Source organism: Ambystoma mexicanum, chromosome 4p (assembly GCF_040938575.1).
Source record: "Ambystoma mexicanum isolate Mex_15411 chromosome 4p, UKY_AmexF1_1, whole genome shotgun sequence".
Lineage (NCBI taxonomy): Eukaryota > Metazoa > Chordata > Amphibia > Caudata > Ambystomatidae > Ambystoma > Ambystoma mexicanum.
In genome coordinates, this window is record NC_090927.1 from 1,261,620,415 (window position 1) to 1,261,646,278 (window position 25,864).

Genomic DNA, 25,864 nt, shown 5'->3' on the forward strand with positions numbered 1-25,864 from the left:
AGGTTCGGTTCCCACATGATCCTCACTGCTCCGGATTGGGCCAGGAGAGTGTGGTACCTGGACCTTCTAGAAATGCCATCTGCCCTCCATGCCGTCTTCCCTACCGGGAGGATCTGCTCTCGCGTGTGTGGGGTGGGGCGGCCCAGGTTCTCCATCCAGAGGTCAAAACTCTCAACCTTCACGCTTGGTATCTGAAAGGTTGAGGTATAAGGATTGGGACCTCCCGGATGACGCGATGGAGGTGTTGCTTTCAGCCAGGGGGCCTGCAACAAAATTCCTGTACCGTTGCTGTTGGTGTAAGTTCTGCGACTGGTGCAGAGATCACAATGTTGATCCTTTTCAGTGCTCCATTCCTTTGGTTTTGTCTTTTCTACTTTCTTTGGCCCACAGGGGCCTTCAAGTGGGTACCAGAGGTCAAAACTCTCAACCTTCACGCTTGGTATCTGAAAGGTTGAGGTATAAGGATTGGGACCTCCCGGATGACGCGATGGAGGTGTTGCTTTCAGCCAGGCGGCCTGCAACAAAATTCCTGTACCGTTGCTGTTGGTGTAAGTTCTGCGACTGGTGCAGAGATCACAATGTTGATCCTTTTCAGTGCTCCATTCCTTTGGTTTTGTCTTTTCTACTTTCTTTGGCCCACAGGGGCCTTCAAGTGGGTACCATTAAGGGTTACCTGGTGGCGCTGTCTATCTTTAAGCGCTCGTCTGAAGAATGTTTTTACTTTAAGATTCCTTTGATTTCTCAGTTTCTTAAAGGACTGACTGATGTATTCCCGCCGTCCCCTTTCCAGGTGCCGGTTTGGGATTTGAATTTGGTTTTGAAATTTCTCATGGGTGCTCTGTTTGAACCTTTGCACTCTTGTCCTTTTGAGATTACTGTCCTTCAATGCTGTGTTTTTGGTTGCGGTTACTTCTGCTCGCAGAGTGAGTGAATTGCAGGCACTTTCATCTAAGCCATCCTTTACTGTGTTTCACAAGGACAGGGTTGTACTGCGGGTACGTCCCTCTTTTCTACCCAAGGTAGTTTCTGAATATCATTTGAGACAAAAGGTGGTTCTTCCATCTTTCTACCCTCCTCCTCATCCTGGTAAGGAAGAGGAGCAACTCCATTGGTTGGATCCTAGGAGAGCTCTGAGCTTTTACATTTCTAGGATGTCCAGGGTCAGAGTGGACGATCAACTCTTTGTAGGATATGCTGGACACCGTTTGGGCCAGGCTGTTACCAAACAGACCTTGTCCAGGTGGATTATCCTCACCATTACAGAGTGTTACCGATTGGTGGGTAAGGTCCCTCCTGAAGGGTTGCAAGCTCATTCCACTAGGGGCGTGGCTACTTACACAGCCCTCCAGCGAGGGGGTCCCTATTAGGAACATTTGTGATGCTGGCACATGGGCTTCAATCCACGCCTTTGTTAAACATTACTCCCTGGACACAGTCCATGGTCAGGATGTGGCCTTTGGTAAGGCGGTTCTTTATCCCGCAATCTGATTGGGTACTCTAAATTCTTTTCCCTCCTCCATTTCCTGGTACTGCTTTGGGAGTCTGTCAAAGATTTGGAATACGTTGGAGGAAACAATCCATTTGAAGAACAAGTTACTTACCAACGTATTCCATTTCGCCCTCCCAGCCTGCCCCTCTGGAGAATTTCCTATGCGATTGCAGCTTACGTTTCTGCAAGGCTACGTGCAGTCAAGCAGGCATGAGACTGGTGCCACATGTTCTGAGGGAAAAAACTTAAACGGAGGCTATGGGCGCCATGCGTCCTATTTATAACATCCGGTGATATCGCCCTCGATGGAGGCCTTCAAGGGACATCGACCCGGCGTCATCGATGCAGGACGCCCTCTGCTGAAAAAGTTTCCGAAGGGCACAGCTGTGGACATTACATGTCAAAGATGTGGAATACATTGGAGAAACATCCAGTCGAAAGAACGTTACCAGTTGGTAATAACTTGTTCTTTGTACCTACATTATGACACTTGTCAAAAAATAAAACACGAGCGCATTTGCAAAACACTGCTTTCAGGTCCTTGCCAATGCTCCTTACACAAGTTTGCTGGAAATCCACCCATGTTTAATTTTTTCAAAAGTGTCAAATGTATGCACATACAATAGTCATATAACCTAGCCCCCACTTGACAAAATCCATTCAGACTTTACGAAAACATTTATATCTAGATCTAAAATCTTTTTGCAAACGTTTGGGTAGATTCGTCAAATTGCACCACATTTATTAGCCTTTACAATATTTTGCGGCTCTCCCTCTAATTTTGCCCCCTCTTGATAGAATCCCACCAAACTTGGCAGACTCATTCGAAATCAGGTCAACAATATAAATGCAGTTTCATTAAGTGGCGCCAAAGTTATAAGCCATCCAAGAACTGCTTTTGACCAACCCTGTAATGCATAGGTGTCCGCGAACTTCACAGGACTGTTCGCGAACATCCGGACTGTATGCAGACTTTTACGGCACAAAACGCCTGTTTTTTTGCTTCTTTCAGCCATATCCCATCCCATCCTCATCACCCCTCACCTCCCCAGAGATTATTTGATAAGTTTGACAAGTGCAATGTTGTTTTTTTTAATATGGTTTTACTGCGATGTCCGCGGACACCGGCCGCTGTCCACGAATCCAAGATGGCGGGCGTTTCCAAAAATCTGACGTACTTCACGCCTTTCACCATCCAACCAGTGGGTGCGTCCGATGTCCGCGGACACCACGTTGCCTTCTAGGCCAATCAGAGCCCTGTTGGCGGACCGAACAGGGAAATTGGTTCACAGACCGGACACAGATATCACTAATTTCTTTTACTTACTTTTTGGTCATTTTAAAAAGAAACTACTGGACGGATTTACACCAAATTAACAAAAGCCCGCTTTCTGGACCAAGCCAATGCTCCTGCTGGTAATTTGGTGAAAATCCGTCCAGCAGTTTGGGCTGTAGGCGTAAGCAAAGTTTTTTCCCATTATGTCTATGGGAAAAAAATAATTTTGGGACCCCCCCTACAACTTTGCGCCCCCTTGACGAAACCTCACCAAACTTGGCAAAAAAATTCAGAGTGGGCCATATTGCAAAGTTTGGTGAGGATTCGTCCACGGGGAGCAAAGTTATAAGCCGCCCAAAAAGTGCTCTTCCTATGAGTTGAGCAACTTAACCATAACTACACAGCTGCTTCCGCAGGCCGTGTAATATATGTAATATATGTATTTGTAAGGCTCAAGTGGTATGCGTGATTAAACAGATTATGTATGTGTGACATGGCAGGAATATACCTTTACGCTATCTTGGGCACCTGTTTTGTGGGCTGATCTATAATGGATTTGACTTTTTAACTTCTATATTAAGTCTGGTAAAGGACGTAAAACGCATCCTTGCTACGAACAATAGGAAATTGTTGTTGGAATGTGTCACCTCCACGAACACCACTGCCCGCCCGTAGCAGTGGAAGGACAGTGGTCACCTATCAGGGTAGACTTTTCTCCTGAGAACGCCGCCCACAGCCCCAAATGGATACTGAAAGGCCACGGGCTGAGGCGAAAAGGCAGGAGCACAGGAAATTAGCAAACTCTGCAAGGAAAGAAGGAAAGGGATATGTGGTACAATCACATGTTACCTAACAATCGACCAGAACAGCCCTCCTGTTACCCTTCCTACCTGAAGCCAGATGTGGAAAAACCTGCTAAAGCTACGTATGATAAGATTGATAGTTACAAGTCCATAGGTCAGAGATGCCCGCCCGACACAGTTGCCACTGAGCGCAAAGTCCCAAGGTGACCCACAGGGGCATGACCCTAAAGTCACAAGAACGGAAACGAATGGCGAACTACTCTAGTCCAGGTACAAAGTTCCAAAGAAATCCGTAGGCCGGAATCGCAATAAAACATTTTTAAATGTAAAAACACCATAATCCAGGGACAATCCATAAGCAATCGGGGATACACAACATCTAGTCAAAATCCAAGCAAGGCTTGCAGATCCAAAACGTCACTGCAGGCAGGGAGAAGGCCAAGCAAGTCCAAATACCACCAGCAAGTTATGAGTGAACCCGTAGGCAACCAAACCAAGCAACACAGCGCAGAGGAAATCCAGAGGCAATCTAAAAATGGACAAATGCAAAAAGTCAAAAAACACAAGGAAACAAGTCGGAAAGAATCCAGGGCGCCAATCACGATGAAACACAGTTGAGGAGCGCGGGGTGCCTAATCCCTGTTCCTTTTATGCTGAGAGCCTCCGGGCTGCACACTAGAATGTGTGTATGACTCCCCAAGCTGTACTGCAAGGGCTGCAGGGAGTTGTAGTCCGGTTGGTGGCATCGCGTGTGCAACAGGAGAATGCCGGCACAGAGCACGGGCCACATGTTCTGCCAGATGTTACTGGGAGACGCCAGCCCCCTGCAGGACCGGCATACCGCCACTAAACGCTGCACCGCGGTGAAGGCAGGTGATCCCTGACGGAAATAGTCGTAGCTCTCCCTTATTGCCAAATCTTACGATCACAGTACTATTTTCATTTAAAACTTTCAATACGTTTCAAGTTGTGTTTTAGTCATTCCTCCAGAATGTTCCATAAAAGGTATCTTCTCACACAATCTAATGCCGTGGGCAGGTCCACATAGGTGAAACCTGTGGGTGACTGTTTACTAACCGCATGCTTGGATGTGATTGCAAATAAATGAATAATCTGATTAATGATACCTAAACCTTTTTGCAATCCATATTGTGTATTGTGTCAAATGTTCTGCACCCCTTACATGAGCTATTATGAAACAACTTCCCAAACAATTGAGTTGTAGCATCAATTAGTGAAATTTGCCTAGATGACACCAATAAGGATTTGTCGCCTTTTTTAAACCTGGAACGTGCCCGCACATTTCCAGAAAGCTGGAATCAATCTAGTCCTTGAAATAGCATTCATAACCACCAAGTGTAAAGGAGCCTGAAAAACACTTAATTGTATCTGCCAAAAGTAAATAAATATAAACTGAAATAAAATGTGTAATCCCAAACTTTTTCAAAATCTGTCTAATTATCTAGTCCTCAACATCTATATATACAGGACACAAGAATAGCATGTGCTAAAGCTTGTGTAAAAAAACGGACAACTAGAAGACAACTGTGCTGTTCCAATCCACGTGCTTATTAAAGTATTTATTGGAAGACAATTGAAGTGTAAAATTATTATCAATATTTAGTCTTTAAGGGAAGCAGAGAATGAAAAATATACTTGTCAAGCCTATACTACGGAGCAATGTAAGCACATTATTTGTAATCAAAGTTTTCTATTTGGATGATGGCAAATGTACAGAATCATGTGGGAACACATAGGTCTGTGATTCGCTAACATTTTTTAAAACAAGACAAGCCTACTGAGCTCCCTTTAAACAGCCTCTTGTATAGCTCATTCATGACTCTATTCTGCAAGAATGGCAACTGAACAGGGTGAACCCAAAATATTTTTACTAAACATATTTTCTATAGTTAGATTTGATAAGCAAAATGCCTCCTCTCTACTGAGTTGCGCCTTCAACCCCTTCCAAAAACAAATAAAACTAGCTACTGATTGTAGCATCTTAGATTCTCTGTTTTAACCTCTTCGGCTCTTCTGAAAATGTTTTTCCAAGATAATTGAACTCTATAACAGATGGGATAATCTCTCCTTCCATTTTACACTGAAAGTGGGATTGCATGTAGCCCCTGGTCCAAACCTAATCCCCATATATTCTTATGGGTTCACTCTTAGTTCTAAATCCTTCATAAACAATGTGTAACTTGTAATCAAATGTATCATACGATGAGTCAAAGTGCTAAGTACTGAATTATCTACATATGATAGACTAGGTACTATTGTTTGAGTCACTTTTAGAACATCTAACTCTTGCTTAATTCGAAACTCATAGAGCCTGTTGTGTATAAATTAAACAGTAATGGCACTAAGACGCACCTCGCCTATTAAGTTATTTTAACATATGTTGAGACCATATTCTGCATAGCTAAGCAGTGAGATTTGAGACATACATTGCTACTCTTGAATACAAAAGCTCTCTTGGAATTCTGATGGAATAATCCATTTTTTACAGCCTACTTCTATTTACAGAATCTGGCTGTGTTGTGCTAAAATCCAAAAATGTTATGAAGATTGGCTTCTTTTAATTAAAAATGATTAGACTTATATAAGGTATAGGTTTAGGGGTTGATGAATGGTACACAGTCGTGTTGTTTAGTATCTGGTTCTTATTACCCAGTCCCCTCATTTTTCCAAAATGATTTCCCCAAATAAATGAAATGGGGAGTCGAAAAGGGAAATCGGGCGATAGTTGTTGAGGGCAAATAGGGTCTCCTTTCTTTATATATTGGCACTAAACCTGCTGATTTCCAAGAACTTGGGTAGGAATTTGTATTAATGAAAGCATGATATGATATGGCATTTATAACGCGCCTATACACACGTGTTTCAAGGCACGACAAGGCAAGGGAGGGGGAACAGAGGGAAGACAGACCACGATTTTACTAGGCCAGGTGGCCTTCAGATCGCTCAAGTGCATGGGAGGGGGAAGTGGGAAAGTGTGGGTGAGAAGTGGAGGGGACAGTGCAGTACATAATAGAATAAATAACAGTAAGTAAAAGTATGGCCAGCAGGTGGCAAGTGCAAGGGTAAGTGCAGACATCAGGTGTCAAGTGCTGGTAGTGGGATTGTAGGGATACAGAAACAGTCCTCAAGTGCAGGTGTTGCCAGGAAGGCAGTGCAGGTGTGCGACTAGCGGGGGAGGGGACCTGGGCCCGAGATCAGAAGGTGGCCAGGTAACCAGTGCAGTTTCAATTTCGCTCAGAAAATCAGCAGGGGAGAGGAGAAGAAAAAGCAGAAGCAACAAGGGGTTTTGAGGTGCTTCCGGAACCGGAGATGATTCTCCTCAAGTTTCAAGGAGGCTATTCCATAGGGAGGTCCCACCTGAAGAAAGAGATCTACCACCAACTCGTTGCTTGGAGAAGCAACTGACCCTGAGGGAGTTGGAGGCGGATGAGCGAAGAGCTCGAGAAGGAAGATATTTAGGAAGAGAGAGTCGAAGGAATTGAGGCACCAGAAGGCCTTGTGAACAATGCAGAGGGTTTTGAACTTAATCCTCGCAGCCACTGGGAGCCAATGGAGAGATTTCAGTCCTGGAGAGATACGATCCCTGGGCTTGAGGCCAATGACAAGTCTCGCAGTCCTGTTCTGAATGAGGTGCAGAGGGTAGAAGCAGGCAGAAGAGGCTGTTGCAGTAGTCCAGCCTGGAGAGAACCAGAGCTCTGGAGACAGTGAGCTTCTGGGCAAAGGAAAGGAAAGGAAGAATACCTCTGAGGAGGTGCAGCTGGTAGTTGACTTCTTCTCTCCTCACATCTCTGACGTCTCTAAGGAGAGTGTGGAGTCGAAGATGACCCAGAGGTTCTTAGCCTTACAGGTGGGAGCAAGAAGAGGGCCAAGAGAGGCCGGCCAGAGAGTGGCAGGAAAGGAGGAAGCGAGTGTGCCGATGGGGAGAATATCAGTCTTGCTGGCATTAAGGCAGAGATCGTTGGCGGCACACCACTCCTGGATGGTGGACAGACCAGTCAGAGATGAGAGAGGGAGAAGAGGTGGCTGAGGGTAGCCTGAAAATTAGTTCAGTGTCATCCGCATAGCACTGGAAGTTGGGGCAGAGTGCAGCAATGCAGTAGGCAAGAAGTGCCAGGTATTGGTTGAAAAGCCAGGGAGAGAGGTTAGACCCCTGGGGAACACCACTGGTAGAGATAGAGATGGAGGAGAGGAAGGACCCAAGTTGAACCTGGGAGGGTTGATCAGAAAGGAAATAAGTCAGCCACGCCAGGGCCTGACCGGTGATACCCAGGTTATCACGGAGACGGTTGTGCAGGATGGCATGGTTGACCGTGTCAAAGGTAGAAGGGAGATCAAGTAAGATGAGGACACAGGGGGTGTTGGAATCAAGGTTGGAGAGCAGGTCTTCACAGATTTAATACATATTCTGTGCAGGGTATCTTTGCATCTAATTGCCCACTAGCTTCCTTGGGTTTTGAGCAATAGTGAATTGGTTGTCTTTTTTTGACAACTCGCCCCTTTTAAATGGGTTAGAAGTGTGTAATGTGTTTAAAATAACAATGTAAGATGCTAATTGCTATTTGCCTATTGTAATAGCGTAAAATACTGTCAACCTTGTGAAATATATATCAAAAGTTACAAACCTGTAAAAAACAAAATTGATAATACAAGCACAATGTGTGTGAAATATTAGCACACAAAATATACAAACCTAATAAAGCTATTCATTAAAATAGAATAAAAATGATTAAGTTAAATGTATGCAGTTATGTAATTTGCCAGCCACTGTAAAATGCAGCATTTATTCATGCGCACATTTAAAATGCCAAAATGTAGGGTTTATCAGGTTGATCTAGAAAAAAGGCCCTCTGACATTCCTGTGTGCCACAATGTTAATTCTTTTATACCTTTCTCGGAACACATACTGTTTTGGGGCAGGGCTAAGCCCAGCTCTCCCTCCCCCCACCACCCAGCTGCAGTGAACTAAATATTTTTTTCTCTCAAAAATAGGTCAGATTTTAAATTGGATTAAAATATGGTTATTACGTCATTTCACCAATGGCCTCAATGGACAACTATAGACTTTTAAGGATCCAAGAGTAACCCGAACTAATTATAGTATACCCTCCAAATTTATAGCTAACACAAAATTCCAACATGCCCAATAGTATGGCCTTCCTTGTAGCCTAAAACTGTCAGAAGTTAGTAAAGACAGCAGCCAAATTGAAGGAAGTATCCTAGCTTGTATTTGGTAGCTTCTGAGGACTACTCCGTTACAGTTATCATTGTCACTAAAGTCACTAGCAATAGCCCAAACTGATGGTTATCCAAAAGATTTTTAAAAATCTTTGTTCCTATTCTAGCTCTTGACTGCCACAGGCACCCAAAGAATGCAAAACAGTACTAAATGGAGACTAATCAACCACAGAGCCAGCAAATAAATCGATCTGGTACCTGCGTAGCAAGTGTTATCGGGTGGAAATGGATGCTCTCATTGTGAGCAAGTAATCTCTTGCCTCATTCCTAGAGTGGCTCTGCATCGTGCTTCTGTTCACTACTTTGCCTTCATCCATTCATACTACACTAGGTGACAAAGTCCTTAATAAAGAAAGCGGCAGTGGCCACCCAGATAGGGGATCAGAAAGAGATCAGAAGCAGCACCTTTCAACACAAGTTCATGAGTAACTCCAGGATCTCGAAGGCATCATGAAAACAGAGGTCCTTGTTTGAAGGAGGCCAACAAGTGGAAGACAAGGTATCCCCAAGTAGTGTGTGGATATGTCATCAAGGGGATTTCGTATTAATACAGTTAAGAGAGTAATGTAATGCATCATTTGTATAGTGCCTTTCATCATTAGTATGGTCATAACGCGCAGTTGGTTGAACACCCTCAGGCGTTGGGGGGGCGAAGTCCAGGTATGGGAGGAAATTTGAGGAGATGATATCATCATACAGGCCAATATGCACACAGACATGCTGAGGGCTGGCCAAGCCCCTGCAAGCCACCCATGTCGAGCTAACATGTGAAGGGGTGATAAGCGGTCTAGAGGGAGGATATGCGGGAGAGAAATTGTGTGCAGTTACGTAACAAATTTATGTCGTGAACAGTAGCTGCGTTCTTATGGTAGAGGTGTTGCACGAAGTGTCTTCTGGTGGTGTATGATGGCAGGTGTGTGCGGGTCTGCGTACGTGCCTTCAGCTAGTATACCTATGCATGGAGATTGAGAGGTTAAATGCATTGTCTACATTCTAAACAGTGACCCAGGATAAATAGGATGGCTAAATTCTAAGTCAGCTTTCTTTATTTTGTCATGATCCTAGGTTCAGTGCAAGGATTGCCGTCAACCTTCTTCTGGATTCAGCAAAGCTGCACTACACATTTTTCCAGATTCAGACCTTTGCTAACCTTCAGTTCGCTTAGATTCATTATTCATGCTATATTCATCAATTAGCTTGGATTCCATAGAGACTATTCTGCGGTCACCTACATTCAGTGCAATGGCTACATTCTATTTTCACCTGGAATTAAAAATGTGGCTGCGTTCCGCAAGACCTGAAATAAAGTGAAGGTTACTTTACACAGGTACCTAGATCTAATACACTGGCTGTAGTCTTCATTCACATAGATTCAAGCCTGGCTGCATTCTGCAATTACCTAGTGTTGATACACTGGTTGCACTATGACAATCGGCTTGAAAGAATGCAGTGTCTATACCTTAACGGCAGCCTGGCTGCATGCTACCATAGACAATGAGAGTTGGGATGTTGTCTCTTGATTGGTTTCAATGCCTGGATGGGGCCTCCCACAGGCAAGAAGGGCAAGCTGCGGATGGGAGCTGTCCCTGATAGCTTCCCCCATCGCTGGCTGTTAACTGGGCAGGATCATCCTGGTAGAGCCACCGAGAGGGGGTGTTCTCTGATCACGAGACTCGATTCAGGGACCAAGGCACTGACCCAGGAGCTGTCCTATGCCTTGGGCCTCAACAGTCTACTCGGGCAGGCTGCCCTATGCAGGTCACTGAAGCGGCAGTTATCCAGTAATAAACCAGAATTGATCTGGGTGGCTGGGTATAGAGTCCTGGTCTAGATATCTTTGTGTAGGCGGGAAGGGGAAGTCAGGTTGCAGGAGGGAAGACCAAGTTTTAAGGGCCTTCGTGAATGTGAGGAGGTCCTCCAGGAGGCAGGGTTAAAGGCAAGGAGTTCCAGAGTGTGGGTGCTTGGAGAGGCCTTGGGCAGGTCTCTGAAGCAAAGCGGGAGTCCTCCAGACACGGACCGGAATTGGCTTGGGTGGGCGGGCATGGAGTTCTGGCCTAGGTATATTCGTGTAGGCATGAAGGGGAAGTCAGGTTGCAGGAGGGAAGAGCCACATTTTAAGGGCCTTCCTGAAGGCCTTCCTGAAGGCAAGGTGGTCCTCTAGGAGGAAGACTTTTAAAGGGAGGGAGTTCCAGATTGTGGGTGCTTGGACTGAGACAGCAGATCCCTCTAGCCTTGTGAAATTGAAAGGGGAAAACCACCAAGAGGTGCGCAGAGCCAAATCTGAGGATTCTTTTTGGTCGGAACTGAGAGAATTTGTTTTGGAGGAATTCCGGACCTTTCTTGTGGAATGCACAGTGGGTGATGCACATGGCTTTGAAAGTGGACCATCGGCTTATTGAGAGCCAATGGAGTACTCTAAGTGCAGGGGATGTGTGCTTTCTTGGGAGAGGGCAAGGCGGAGCATTGCTGCTGTTTTTGATTCTGCTGGAGCTTTCTGAGCTGGAAGGCAGGGGTGCCTATGTAGAGGGAGTTTGCATAATTTTGCCGAGAGAGGATGGTGGCCAGTATTGCAGAGATTGTGAGGGTAGGAGAAGATTCGACTGACAATGTAGAGGTAAAAGTAGCAAGATCTGGAGACTGTGTCAATTTGGCGAGTTTGTGAGATCCAAACTGAGGGTGCATCAAAAGTTCTTTACTGAGGTGGATGATGTGGGGGGGGCCTAGGAAGGGCGCCCAAGGGGTGGGTTCGGAGAGAGAGGAGTGCTGTCTTGCTACAAATCAGAATTTTTTGTTTTGCCAGCATTGAGGAGGGGGAGGTTGGCCATCATCCAGTGGTCGATATCCATGAGTCAGCAGGCAAGGTCTGGGTGTGGAGAGCAGGGGGAATTTGGAATTTTAAAAATGATCAGAGTGTCGTCAGTGTAGTTGTAGCAGGTAAGGTTGTGGGAGCCTATGAGTGCAGTGAGGGGGGCTTAGGTAGAGGGTGAAGAGGGGGAGAGGGAAGCTCCCTGAGGGGACTCCCTGGGAGATAGGGTTGAGAGGAGAAGAAAGGAAGGGAGGATGGTTATTTATGAGCAGTTGGAGAGGAAAGAAGAGATCCATCTTAAAGCAGAGTTCCTGATGCTTAGGGACTGGAGTTTGTCAGCGTGACGTGGTTGATGGTGGCATACTGTCATGGTCATCGGGCCAACAACACAGAAGGGGCCCGGATGGACCTAGTCCTGGCGCCTTTGGTGCCAGGCTCATAAATAACAGTCAACAAGAACATTTGGTGCCAGGCTCATAAATAACAGTCAACAAGAACATTTATTCGGGACAAAAATGCTTTTATTGTGAACATAGCACCTCAGGTGCAAGGTGCATTTAACATGGGAACTTCCATCACTAAAGCAGCCCCATCTGTACTCTTGGGTGGGGCTGCTATTATTGGGTTGCCTTGCACATGCTGACTCACTAGGAGTGGCAGGGTGTGACAGGCAAGCCAGGCCTAGTGGGCGTGCCCACAATCACAGGTATATAAACTGCTCCAATCCACGAGGCAGACGCTTTGCGTTATTCTGCACTTCCATGCAGCGTAACGCTCACTGTCGCCTGGGATTAAATTTACCTTGGAAATCCTGCTTCCTGCCTTTATACTTACCACCTGGGAAATCTGCTCTCACTTGTGCGCGTCTTCTTCAAATCTTCCGGAACGCCGACATCTTCATCTTGGCACCGCAGCTCATCTTCAAATCTTCAAGGACGTTGAAATCTTCTTGGCACCGCAGCACTACGCGCTTCGTCCGCGACCGCAGCAACTGCAAGTAAAAGTGAAAGGCAAGGTTAGACATTAAAAAAGACATTAAGTTTAAGGCTGTGCTCCCACCGCACCTCACGCTTTTCCTTAAACCATCACTCACCTGTTGTCAGACAAAGCGTTTTCATGGATCTTCCTCCCGGCCGTGTTCCGCACCTCCACAGCTGCTTCTGGGCCACAATTCCATCTATTGGGAAGAAAATAGAAGAGAAAACATTATTCAGGAATTAACAACAATATTGAGAGCAATAATACAAGACAGAAAGCGAGAAGGGGCAAAGAGAAAACAGAAAGAGGAAAAGACAAGAGACATTGAGAAACACTTACTATCAACCAAGAGAAGCATAGTCGCAGCTGGACTGGACTATTACTTACCAGGGATCAGAGAAGGAACTAGATCCCATCAACAAGCGCCCCTGCCAGAAGTAGCAGGACGGAGAGCTCACCCTCAATAATTAACAGGTGAGCCTTATGGGCCGGTACATGCCCACAGAAATCACACCTTGGGTAGAAGGGTTTGAGAGGTACCATAGTCACCGATGAGCGAACTCACGTTTTCTCCTATCAGCGCAGGAGATGTGTCAGCAGTTGTTGCAGTCCACAGTTTATCCGCAGGGGGAGAGATCTGACGGGGTGATCTAATTCCTGGCACAGCTGAAACCGTGCCCCAATGGCTATCATGGTCATGAAGTCAGGGGCACAGGCATGCAGGGGTCGCATGCACAGGAGACCTGGGTGGACACTGTCCTGACGCCTTTGGTGCCAGGCTCATGAACAAAAATAAACAAGAACATCCATTTAACACCAAAAGGCTTTTATTATGGACATACCACTTCAGATGCATTAACCTTGAACATTCCATCCATTAAGCAGCCCCAAGTGTATTCTTGGGTGTGGCTGCTAGTGGATTGCCTTCGCACATGCTCACTCTCTAGGAGTGGCAGGGTGTGGCTGGTAAGCCGGACCTAATGGGCGTGCCCAAGATCTCAGCTATATAAGCTGCCCCAATCCTAAAGACAGATGCTTCGCGTTATTGTGCACTTGCAAGCAGCGTAACACTCACCGTCACCTGAGGTCAGACTTACCTTTGAAGATCCTGCTTCCTGGACATCCTGCTTCCTGTCGGCATACTTACCAACTGGGGGAAGCTGTTCTTACCTGTACATCTCTTCGGCGAACCAAGTATTAATCTTTCCACTTTCCGGAACGCTGAAATCTTCATCTTGGCATCGTCGACAGCAGCGCCTACAAGGAAAAACAGAAGACAAGGTTAGACATCGAAAAAAAGTCAGTTTAAGGTTGCGCTTCGCCATACTTAGCGCTTTCCCTTAAACCATCACTTACCTGCTGTCGAACATTGCGGTAGCATCCATCTTCCATCTGCCCCCGTCTCGCAGCTGCATTGAGGCCGCTTTTCCATCTAAGGGAAGAAAACAGAAGAGAGACATTATTGCGGGCATAAATAGGAGAAACATATAAAGGCATTAAACAGAACGAACAGCATCACAAGAGCTCAAAAAATACTTACCAATCATAAGGAGAAGCATAGTCGCAGCTGGACTGGACTAATGCTTATCAGGGATCAGTGAAGTAACTAGATCCCATTCAACGCGCCCCTGCCAGAAATAGCAGGACAGAGAGCTTATCTTCCATAATTCACAGGTGAGCTTTATGGGCCGGCGTATGCTCACAGAAACTGTACTTTGGGGTGAAGGGTTTGAGAGGTATAACAATCACTGATTGGCGCACTCACACACACTCATCTCCACACAGGAGCAGTATCACCATGTACCACCACTCTCAGCTTTTCTACTGAGGGAGAGGCCTGAAGGGGGTGATTCAAGTTCAGGGAGGGCTGCAACCGTGCCCCAACACCTCCGCAGAGACCAGGTGAGCGTAACAACGCCTCTGCAGAGATCAGGTGAGCGTAACACATATGCTGCCGTGAGTGCAAGGAGGATGAAGGCATCCTTCTGAGTCTGCTGTTCTTTTCATGTCATCTGAGATGGAGAGAATGAAGGATTCAGGTCCATGGAGCGGTGTGAAGCCAGATTGGGCAGGGTTGAGGAGGCCATGGGATTCTGTGAAGTGGCAGTGTTGGGAGCTGAACGTTTGGCAATGAAGCAGTTGCCAAGGGATGAGGGGGTTGAAGGTGGGCTTTTTTAGTAGTAGTTTGACATGGGAGGTTTTGCAGACTGCTGGGAAAACACCAGAAGTTAGAGAGATTTTTGATCTAGCGATACTGCCTGCACAAGTGAGGGGCAGCTACTTGAAAGTAGCTTTAGAAATTCCAGAAGGAAGATGGTACGGAAGAAGGGTTCTGGGGGGGAGGAACGGGGAGTGGGCGAGCGGGTGGAATGTTGCTAATCTAGTGCTGATGGTGAGGTTACTTTCGACAGTGATGTTATAAAAGTGATCTGACAGGGCATCGCAGAGTGACTGAGAGTGATGGGTGGAGGGGGGAAGAGCAGATCGGGGCCTTGAATTCCACAATGATCTTGTGGAGTTCTCTGCTGGGGTTGAGGGCATTGGAGATTCAAAAACCAAAGAAAGATCTTTTGGCTTTCCTTACTTCGGCCCTCAGCCTTGATCTGCCTGGTAAGGTGAGTTTTATTAAGGGAGGACAGATCAGCTGACCATTTACGTTACAGGCTGTGGTTGAGGGTTTTGAGGGAGGGTGTGAACCACTTTGGGGAAGGGCCTGCTCTGTGGGAGGAGGATTTGAGAGGGATGTGGGCACCAGAGAACCATCGGTCGAAGAGGTTGATGAATGGTATTCCTCCTTGGGGGGGAGGGGAGAGTGGGAAGGGAGGAGAGCAGGGAGTTAGCCAGGTCTGGGGAAATAATTACCTTGTTCCAAAGGGCGGGGGGGTGTCAGAGTTGGTGAGGTGGAGTGGGAGAGGAGGGGGGGGCCATAAATACAAACAAGATGGTGGTGTGATCTGTTTATACAAGAGGGCTGGTGGGGAGATTGAGTCTGTGGAGCTAAATACCGTGTCAAGGGTGTACCCTGCTATGTGGGTGGGCCCTGATACCAGTTGGGTCCTGTTGAGGGTTTCCAAGTTGTTGAGCGGATGGGTCACGGGTTGGACGGGGTGTCAAACCAGATGTTAAGGTCTCCTAGCAGGGTACGTGAAGGGCAAGAGATCAGGATGGCCGCAAGGGAGTCTGCAAAATTTCTATTTTAGCCAGGGGCTCTGTAAAGGTGTAGGAAGCTGTGGGTGTTGGTGTTGGTGGGGGGGTGGTTGGAATTTAACTAGCAGAGATTCACAGTCAGCGTAGCAGGGTTCATTCTTAGTGTGTCGGACTGTGAGGTGTAGTTTGTGGAGGATGGCTACCTCTCCTGCTCTGCTGGATCGATTGTGTATGACCAGGGAGTATTCAGTGGGGAAGCCCTTGTGTGCAGTGGGTCAGTAATTAAGTGGATGTCTGGGTTTTCAGAAGAGATAAAATCAAATTCAATGTGTTTGTTTTTGGCGACAGATCTGGCATTGATTAATATGCAAGAGAGGGGGTGGGGGAGCGGCAGTGGGGGGAGGGAGTGGGCAGTATGAGGTGACTAGTTGAGGCACGGAAATATGCAGGAGAGGTGAGCTTCTAGGGGGGATACAAGGGAGAGGATATTTAGGTGGGGTTGTGTACAGGAGAAGTGGAGGGGTGATCATGGGTAGGAGGAGGGGATTGCAAGGACAGAGTGTTTTTAGTGGGCTGGAGGGAGGTAGATGCTGGGAGTTGACTGGGACAGTGGGGAGTGCACAAGAAGGTAGGGGGGACTTGAGTTTGGAAGTGGGTCAGGTGCAGAGCTTGGAGAGTTGGCATTGGAGGATAAGAGAAGTGGGTGGATGGGGTTACGAAAAGGGGGAGGTTGTTAGGGTATAGGAGATCAGAGCGGCATGAGTTCTTGGAGAGAGTATAGGGGATAGGTGGGATGTGAGATTACGATGAGCGTGGATTCTGGGTTTTGAGTGGTGCGAGGGTGCTTGAGGTGTATGGGAGTTGGTGGGGCTGCTGAGTGAGGAGTCTTTGCTAGGGCTGCGCAGGCTGCATTTAGAGCTGGGAAGGCTGGGTGAGAGAGGGTATGGGAGGTGGTGGAGAGTGAAGGAGGGTGCTGGGGAGGTGGAGATGCAGGCAGTGAGTGTTGAAGGGGAGCAGGGGTGGGTGGGAGGTTGGAGTTATGGGGCCACAGAGGTGGGAGGGCTGGCTTCCGGTGTGCCAAAGAGCACCTCTGGCCTTGGAACTGTGTTTAGTGTGAATCCCAGGGTATTGTCATGGGGCAGCCCCTTTCCATGAGGACAGGGACGTGAGGCTGCTACACAATAGTCCCCCTGTGGGTGGTACTCAGCGTGTGGATCTCATGGGGAGAGAGGTCCTTCATGGGACCAGTGATGATGCCCCTGGGAGAATGCGGTATTCATTTCACCCTTTTGTGTCCCCACTCTCCTTATCCCCCATGCCTCTGTGTGTGATAGTAAAGTAATACGAGGAAGGGGGAGTCTTACCCAAACTTTATACCAAATACCACTGAGATGAGTAAGAGGGAACAAGGAGGAAAAGCCCACCGCAGCACCAACAACATGCAGTATAGTTGTCACGAGCCAGTCCTGGAGGAGCAGGGAACGAGATGCTCGTTCTGTGGCAGAGGACCCGAAAGTTGGAAACAGAGTTGTGATGGTCCCAGAGGTCCCAGCAAGGTGGACCAGGCTGCTGGCAGAGACAAAGAAAGCCAGTTTGACGAGATCCAACCAAGAACTAAGGCGCAAGCAGCTCGAGATGCGAGGAACAGTCTGGAGCTGCGGAGCCACGAGGGAGAGAACACTGGGTGTGACAGCAGCAGAGAAGCTCTGCTCCACCTCAGGAACAGACCAGAAATTGCCCCATGACTTCCTAAAGGTAGCAAAAGGGTCAGACCGGTTGTAGCAGCATTGAGGGAGCTGAAAACACTGAAAAGACTCGAAAGCGCTTTCCAAAAAACCCATCGGGATGAAATTGTACAACTTGATATGAACTTTGTAAATTTTGAAAATATATCCCGGAAAGCCCAAGGGGTTAGAAGAGGAATCGTGCAACTTAGTACGAACATTGCAAAACAGATAACCAAATCCCAAAGGGTGCAAAGGGGATAGCAGGAGAACCTTATGCACTGACACTGTAACTAATTGTTCCTACAAGTAACAGCGCCACAATGCCCCTGGGCTGTCTGTGCACTATATAAATGTAATAAATAAATAAATTAAGAACAAACATATGGGGAATAGTACCTGGCAGGAGTGTATACCAGGTCTGTCCAAGTGGACACTAAGTAAACCAGTCACAGGGGTACCCACGGAAGCAGCCAAATAGGGTCTGGGACCCATATGAAAGCATTGAAGCCCTGCAAATGTGCAGCAGGATCTGGGACCCAAACAAAGCGCATCAACAAAGTATCTAAGGGTTGAACACCCACCTCAAGGCGCAGAGACGCAGAACCAGTGGGCTGGCCTCCAGAAACAGTCGGGGAGATCCCGAGAAGGCATAAAAGGATATCATAGGGAAACCAGTGGAAGAGCAAATATCGTTGAAACTTAAACATTATGAAACCAAGTCGAGCTGGTTCGTGAACCTGACTTGGGATACCATTGATAAAGTCTACGGTCAGGTCTGGCAGGTTAGTGAGCCAGGCGGATAAGACTGAGAAAGTTCAACTGTGATTCACAAACCAAGGAAGGTAGTGCCCTCCCTGAAGACTGGGGTACTGTGGATTATTTTTCCAACCGTGTTTTGCTCAAGAGAAGTTCCCTTCAGGAGAGGGCAGAATTGTGTATTGCTTTCAGACAGTTTTGTTCAAGTGAGGTTTCCTCTAGAAGAGGGAAGAAATAGGTTTTGTTTATAAATGGAAGCAAGAACTGAGGAAAAGGTTTTATCCAGGAAAGTGAGCAACTGTGTGTTTCTTTAACTTGGGATGAACATTCAAACAGTGAACAATTTACTACTGTGCCTTGGAGTCTACATGCAGAACGGGAGGGGCCTCCTTCTGGGTTAATGAGACAAAGTGGAAGGGGCGGAAATAGGTCTAGACACAGGACGTTGGGCATTTACTTTACAGACATCCTGACTGGGTCCTTTAGTATTTTTGCTGAGGTAGGGCAACCCCTCATAGAAAAGTAGGCAATATAGGCTTTTCTCTTTCCTTTATTATTGTAAATAAATCTATGCCAACCAATCTACCACAACTTTATAAAGACCCGTACTTCTGCACACTTACACTAGGCATGATCACAGTTTTAAAATGCACCTAGATTCAAGACAGGTGCAGTATTAAAATGCACCTAGATTCAAAACATTTGCAGCATCAAAAGGCACCTAGGATCAAAACAATTGCAGCATTAAAATGCACCTAGGTTAAAAAAAATGCAGAATTGTAGTAAACCTAGGTTCAAAACAGTTGCAGTATTAAAGTGCACCTAGACTCAAATTAGATTGTTCTCCATTCCTGTTCCCACCTAAGCGTACTGAGATATTTATTTTATTTGTTTATTTATAGAGCGCCGCAGCCCACAGGCATCAGGGCACATCACTAAAAGACTAGGACAACAGAATAGAGACAGGATCTTTAAGTAATAAAGCAGTCACGAGGAGGGAAGTCTTGTCGTTGCCGACTTATTTGAACAGCACAGTTTTGAGATTTTTTCTAAATTTAAGATAGTTTGGTTCTAATCTGAGGTGGGCTGGGAGTTCGTTACTTTTGGCAGTCGCTCTGGTGGATAATGCCCGTCCAAGTGCATTGGCTTTTTTTGTGTGCCCAGTTTTAACTAGCCCTTGGTTTATGGACCTTAAGGTCCGGCCAGGTACATATGGGCTGATTTGCTTTTTTTAGATATTCAGGAGCAGTTCCGTGTAGGCAGTGGTGGACCAGGGACATTGACTTGAAAGTAATTCGATCTTCAATCGACAGCCAATGAAGGGCTTTTCTTTCCTTTGTAATATGTTCCTTTTTCGATTTGCCAGTGACTGTCCTTACAGTGTTATTTTGGGTGACTTGGCATTGGTTAATGCATTAGCTACTGGCCCCCAGCATCAGTGAGTTCCCATAATCTAACCTGGATAGGATTATGTCTCTAGCAATGGTGCAACTGTTTTGCTGATTTAGGTGGGGCCTGATTCATCTAAGGAGTTTTTGGTGGTATTGGCAAGTTTGCTTAAGGTATGTAACATGGGCGTCTGCTCCCAGAGAAGTCTGTAGATAGACGCCAATGGTCTTTACTTTGTCTGAGACCTTAACCGTTGAGTTTTTGATTTTAAATATAGAGTAAGCCGGATCAAGTTTGGCTATGGTCTGTGGGGATCCGAAGACCATAAGCTCGGTCTTGTCTCCATTGAGATATAACTTGAAACCAAGTTTGGCTTTAGTTTGCATGCACCTTGTGTTGACTAATAGTTAAAGTGAGATGTGTGGGCAAGTTCTGAGTAAGTGGGAGAAGTCGGCAAGGGAATACGGGAGGGGTAGAAATCGAGAATCTGGGACCAAGGGGAGAGCTAGGAAGGGAGGGACAGTATCCAATAGGTAGAGGAGATGACCAAGCTAAATGAGGCTACAAGCGATTGAGTCTAGCAGGCGTACTTGAGGGGAGGAAGAGAGTTGGTCACAGTGCAAGGCTTATGAATGGAGTAGCACAAAACCAGGTCAGCAGGAAAGGCATGAGAGAGGAGGTGGTTATGTCGTACCTCAGCAAATCAGCCTGAGTGGTTCTGGCCAGGGCTTCTTGTGCAAACAGGGAATGCAAGCTGCACTTTGTCTCTGGCCGGCTGCCCGTGCAAGGCTGCCCTGGTAGGGTCTCTTAAAAGGACCCTTCCGGTCATGTGATGGTACTGAGTGCACCAATCAGTGCTGACTAGGCAGGATTGGGAGGGAGTGAGGATGTTTGAGAAAGGGGAAAGCGGTAAACAAGTTTGTAGGCACTGGACAGGACAAATTATAATTAAGTATGGTCGCTAAACAAGAGGGTCTGCACATGGTCACAGCACTGAGTCAGAATTGACCGAAATGTGTTTCTACACCAGAGGTGTACCCAGGTGCTTGGTGACCCTTCCAGTCACGTGATGGTACCGAGCGCACCAATACATGCTAACCAGGTGGGCCAGGAGGGAGAGGCAGGGGTGGGATGTGGAGGGAGGAAGCTTGAGAGAGAGAGGGGGAAGCGGTTAACAAGTTTGTTCATGCTGGGGAGCGCAAATTACAATGAAGTATGGTCGCTCCCCCAGAGTGTGTGCACATGGTCACAGGACTGTGGCAGAATGGCAGTGATGAATGTTGGGAGATGGGCTTAACAGTGGGAAGACAGCGCGCAAACAGTGAAGAGGAATTAAAGCGTACAAGGCAGCAACAGCATGTAATGCCCAAACGACCACATCAACTGCTGCCATGCTCGCTAATGTGCATGTCATGAATCAACCCATACTCCGTAACAGATTCACCACTATGGATCTGGAGACAGTAGAAGAAGAATTCTTCTTACAACTGTAACCCTCTGTTGTTCTAAGCTTACAAACAAAGGGGTCCAGTAGTCAGAAGATAGGACATCACTTCAGAACACCTGTTTGCTTGTTAGTGGAGGCGTTGAGAACAGGGAAGGAACCAGGAAGTGACGTCCCAAAGCACACCCGAGAACCGTGAACCAAGGTCGTGGACAATGGGAGTTCAAAGAATTTACCAGTCCTGCAGTTCCAAGTGGAAATCCAGAGAAAAGTCACAGTTCCAAAAGACAAACCTATTCCTCCGGCACAAAGACGCCTAAGCAGCAAACAGCAGAGCGTCTCTAGTTCCAGGCTGCTGAAAACACAACCTATCCCGCCGGCACGAGGACGCCTAAGGACAAGCAGGAAAGAGTCTTTAATCCGGGTTGTTGATGAGTTGCGGGCAAGATGCTCCCCGAATTCCAAGGTAAGTATATCCCAGAGTGCCAGAAAACAAAATTCCACAGATGAACCAGGATCCAAGACAAAAAGCTAGGCAGGTCAGAATGATTCTAAGTCGGCAACGAAGGAGGCAAGGAGAAAATAGGGCAAACCACAATCAATCCAGTAAGAAGTCCGAGGTTTGGTACACACGAGAGCCGAGCGTAAGAAAGGATGATACAAAAGAAATCCAAAGGCAGGCCAAGGTCAGGTAAACAAGAATAATCCAACAAGAAACGAAGCGCCAACAGATTGCACAACAAAATGCTCAATCAGAGGCAACGCTGCGTCTGTGTTTTCCGGTTTTACTTCCAGACGCGAGCGTCGCCTCGTGACACTGTGTCACGTGGCGCTGCGTCACGTGACACGGAACGTTCCTTATGCGTCCATGGCAACCAATCCAGTTTGGTTGCCTACGGCGCCATGGAAACTTCCAACGCCGGAGAAACGGCGCATTGTAACAATGCCTGCTCGTACTCCTGACTGGGAACACGGGGCGCCGAGGAGGTACTTTCACTAGCTTTTGGCAGCCAACCGGGAGGGCACTCCTGACAGTTCCCTCACCCAATGGAGCACGCACCCCTCGTGACTTGAGAAAACGATCCAGCAGCAGAGGTGCGTTAATGTTCCGCAGAGGTTCCCAAGAACCGATCTTCAGGACCATAACCCTTCCAGTCAATCAGGAACTGAAGCACACCCCGCCCCACTCGCGAATCGAGGATGGCTCTCACCTCGAAGACATCAGAAGGGGGGGCGAGCGGAGGAGCAGCAGTAGTGGTGGATAAACGAGTACCAGGACAAAAAGGCTTGAGTAATGAAACGTGAAAAACCGGATGTATCTTCCAAGGAGACGGAAGAACAAGCCTGACAGCCACAGGATGGATAACTTCACTTATCACATAAGGCCCCACAAAGTGGGGTAGCAAAAGCTTGCACCCCGGGAGATGCAAATTCCTGGAGGATAACCACACCATCATACCAGGACAATAATCCAGTTCAGGTGAACGATGCCGATTGGCAAATCACTTGGCGGACTCTTGAGCCTTCTACAGATGTTCCTCAACACTCCTGTGAATGGCCGAAACATCCCAGACACGAGCCAGAGCAGCCGGATTGTCCATGGAAACAGAGGGGAACAGAGGCAAGGCCCTCGGATGCTGACCTTAGAGGGCATGGAACGGGGAAGAACCTGTAGAGGTATGGACAGAGTTGTTATACGCAAATTCTGCCGCCACTAGGACTGATAACCAGGACTCTTGATGTTGAAGGATTAGGCAGCGTAGGTACTGCTCGAGGGTGGCATTCAACCGCTCAGTCTGGCCATCAGTCTGAGGTTGGTATGAGCTTGAGAACCGTTCGTTGATACCAAACAAAGCCGTAAGGGATCTCCAAAAGTGCGAGGTGAACTGCAATCCTCTATCGGACACCACGATGGATGGCAATCCAAAGACTCTGAAGACATGCCTCAAAAACAAATCAGCCAACAGCAGGGCCAAAGGTGGACCACGACAGGGAACGAACACCGCCATCTTCGTAAAGTAGTCAATGACCACCCATAAAGTGTTGTACTGCTGTATGGCGGGGAGATCCACGATGAAATCCATGGATACCATAGCCCAAGGACGCTGTGGCACTGGCAAGGGACGGAGCAAACCTACGGGCTTGGCCGGTGTGGACTTGCATTGAATGCAGACCGCACAGGTCTTGATGTAATCAGCCACGTCCTGATCCAAGGTAGGCCACCAACACCACCGGCGCAGTAATTCAACAGGCTTACTGCGACCGGGATGTGCTGAAAAGACTGAATCGTGGCACCACTGGAGTGCAGTCTGACGAGTCCTAGCGTCTGGTATATACAGACGGCCTTGTATGTATGGCAGCATATTCACCACGTCAAGATGCAAGTCCGTGATCTCTGCAGGTGTGCCTTTAACCCCTTCGCTGAGGGCAGCTTTGAGAGACGGCTGTGGTGTACAGCCGCAGACCACCTGATGTGGCAACAAAAGAGGCTCAACATGACTGGTTATAAGCGGGGTACCATGTAGACGTGAAAGGGCAACCGCCTTTGAATGCTGATTGCCAGGACAATGCTTAACAGTAAAGTCAAACATAGAAAAGAACTCGTGCCAAAGAGCATGCCTGGAGGTGGAACACTTGACTGACTTCATGGTTAGGAGGTTACGGTGATCGGTATAGACCTGGATAGGATGTACGCCCCTAACAGATGATGCCACCATTCTCTGAATGCATCACGAATCGCCAATAATTCCCTGTCAGTGACTGTATAGTTCTTCTCGAACAGAGTAAGTTTCCGAGAGAAGAAGGCGACTGAATGAAGCCCCGTATCCTTGCACTGTTGGGACAGTATGGCGCCTATGCCTATGGCTATACCCGATGCATCAGCCTCCACTTGAAACAGGGAAGTAGGATCGGGATGTTGCAAAACAGGGGCAGAGGTGAAGGAGCATTTTAGAGACTCAAAGGCCAGTTGCGCCTTCTCTGTCCAACAGAAAGGCTGTTTGGTACTAGTCAAAACTGTCAGGGGCGACACAATCCCTGAAAAGGAACGTATGAAGCGCCTATAAAAATTGGCGAACCCTAAAAAGGACTGCAGCTCCTTCAATGACTTAGGACTGGGCCAGTCCAAGACCGCACAGACCTTCACTTTATTCATTTGTATCCCTTTGCTGGTTAGATCATAACCCAAAAATTCCACCTCAGTGGTGTGGAAAATACATTTTTCCAATTTGGCATAGAGGTGATTCTTGCGAAGGCGTTGGAGAACACTGGTAACATGCTCAACATGTTGTTGATAAGACGTAGAAAATATCAAAATATTGTCTAAGTAGACCACTACGTATCGATCCAACATGTCACGGAATATATCGTTGATAAAGTTCTGGAAAGTGGCTGGTGCGTTGCATAAGCCAAAGGGCATTAAGCAAAACTCATATAGCCCGTATTTAGTTTTGAAAGTTGTCTTCCACTCGTCACCCTCGCGTATGCACACCAGGTTGTACGCACCGCGCAGGTCCAACTTGGTGAATAGGGTGGAGTTGCCTAGTTGGTCAAGAAGCACAGAAATCAGAGGAAGGGGGTACTGATTCCGTATAGTGATGGCATTCAATGCCCTATAATCGATACAGGGCCTCAGATCCCCCTCCTTTTTAGGCACAAAAAACAACGGGAAAGCCGCTAGGGATCATGAAGGGCGAATGAACCCAGTATGAAGCGCATGCTCAATATAGTCCTTCAGGACCGTGTCCTCCTTTGGTGTAAGGGAATATATACGGCCGTTAGGAACAGAAGCTCTAGGCTTCAAATCAATGGGAGTCATAGGGCCTGTGGGGTGGTAACTGTTCCACACAGGCCTTGTCAAAAACATCCTGCTAATCACTGTATTCTGCAGGCAGAGTGGACACGGACACCAACCCCACAATGGGAATGGAATCAAGGGTGCCTTTAAGGAGTGCTTGGCATGGGCCCCTAGATGGCGACTGTTCCCACAAAACACAGAGAAAAAGCTAACGTCTTGCTTTTGCCAATCAATGCATGGGTTGTGTTTCGTTAACCATGGTAAGCCAAGAATGATCCTGTATTGGGGAGCAGCAATCAGATCAAAAGCAAGTTCCTCAGTGTGCCCGTCTTCCGATATCATGGTTAACATCACAGTAATTTCTGTGATCAATCCCGAAACCAGGGACGTGCCGTCTACGGCATTAACCATCTCAGGGTGTTCTTTGGTTACCGTGGGTATGTTGTTATCCCGGGCATATTGTATGTCCATGTAGTTGCCTGTGGCTCCAGAGTCTATAACAGCTTATGCTGTCCATGGTATGCCAGAAGGGTAACAAAACGATATGGCAACGGTGAATGGAGAAAACCCACCAAAGGTAGGGGACTCCTTGTACCCAAGGCTCGGCACACGGACCCAGTCTAGTGCCGAGCTATGGAGTTTCCCTGGGGCCTACTGGGCTTCTTGAGGCATGATTTGATGTAATGTTCAGAGGACCCACAGTAAAAACACAGGTTGTTTTTTCTGCATCTTTCTCGTTTGTCAGGGGACAAGGGACCCTGAACAGCCCCAATTTGCATGTATTCAGGTACAGTGCTACCACCAGCGTCTGAACGCGGAGCAACGAGAAAAGGTGATTTGCGTTTTCCTTTTCTCTCTATCCGTCTGGCATATATTTGTAATACCAGATCTAAAAGGTCTGCGAATACGGATGGTAGAACTGGGACAGTAGCCAAAGTGTCTTTTAGAGAATCGGGAAAGCCCCTTATAAAATACAGCAGATTTTGTGTCCTCTGGC